The sequence below is a fragment of the Carlito syrichta genome, unplaced genomic scaffold (genome assembly GCF_000164805.1).
Source record: "Carlito syrichta isolate Samal-C Ts95f unplaced genomic scaffold, Tarsius_syrichta-2.0.1 Scaffold305794, whole genome shotgun sequence".
In the NCBI taxonomy this organism is placed as follows: Eukaryota; Metazoa; Chordata; class Mammalia; order Primates; family Tarsiidae; genus Carlito; species Carlito syrichta.
This window is the reverse complement of record NW_007249890.1, coordinates 118665-119979: the sequence shown is the minus strand read 5'-3', so window position 1 is coordinate 119979 and position 1315 is coordinate 118665.

Here is a 1315-nt window from a genome sequence, read left to right as displayed (position 1 = left end):
ATCCTTCCGCCTCAGTCTTCCGAGTAGCTGGAATTACAGGCGCGCGCTACCACACCCGGCTATTTTTTGATTTATTGTAGAGATGAGGTTTTGCCTGCCCAGGCGGGTCTCGAACCCGCGGGCTCAGGCAATTCACTCACCTCAGCCTCCCAAAGGCGCGGGATTACAGGCTGAGCCACCAAGCCCGGCTCATTTTTTTAAATAATTATTTTATTTTAAAAATGTGGGGTACAAATGAAGGTTAGGTACATATGTGGTCATCATACAGGAAAAGCGTGGGTACCCTTATTGGTGCCCCCCATCCCCTGACAATGTCCCACTACTGCCAATGCCTTTCTTACAGTGTTATGATAAATGTTCAGGGTCCATTTATGAGTGAGCACATGTGGTACTCAGGTCTTCATTTCTGTGGTAAATCACCAAGTATTATAGATTTAATTCCATCCAGGTTGCTGCAAAGTTCATAATTTTATTTTTCTTTATGACTGCATAATATTCCATGGTGTACAACATTTTCTTTATCCAGTCCACTTTCGATGGGCAGCACGTTTTTGCTATTGTGAATAATGTTGCAAAAAGCATGCATACACAGGTATCTTTATTATAGAGTGATTTGAGTTCCTCCGGGTATATTCCCAGAAGGGGATTGCTAGGTCGTTCGGAAGGTTGATTTTCAGATTTTTAGAAATCGCCACACTGTTTTCCACAGAGGTTGTACTAGTCTGCACTCCCACCAACACTGTAGAAATGTTCCCTTTTCCCCACATACTCTCCAGCATCTGTTGTTTTTTGAGTTATTGATGATGGCCATCCTGACTGGAGTTAGGTGGTATCTCAGTGTGGTTTTAATTTGCATCTCCTTGATGACTAGTGAGGTTGAACATTTTTTCGTGTGTCTGTTGGATACTCGTATATCTTCTTTTGAGAAGTGTCTATTCATATCTTTTGCCCACTTTGTAATGGTGCTGTTTGTTTTTTTCTTTTCAGTACGTTTGAGTTCCTTGTAGATCCTGGATGTTAGGCCCTTGTCAGATTTACAGTTGGCAAATCTTTTTTCCCATTCTGTGGGCTGTCTCCCCACTCTCTTGATGGTTTCTTTTGCTTTGCAGAAGCTTTTCAGTTTGATGAGGTCCCACTTGTCTATATCTTACCTTTTATGGCATTCGCTTTTGGAGAGTTGATCACCAATTGGTTGCCTATTCCAATTTCCGTAAGCGTGTTTCTTACATTTTCTTCTGGGATTCTTAAAGTTTGAGTTTTTATTAACATTTTTTTTTTTTTTTTTTTTTTACTTGGAGTCTCACTCTGTCGCCCA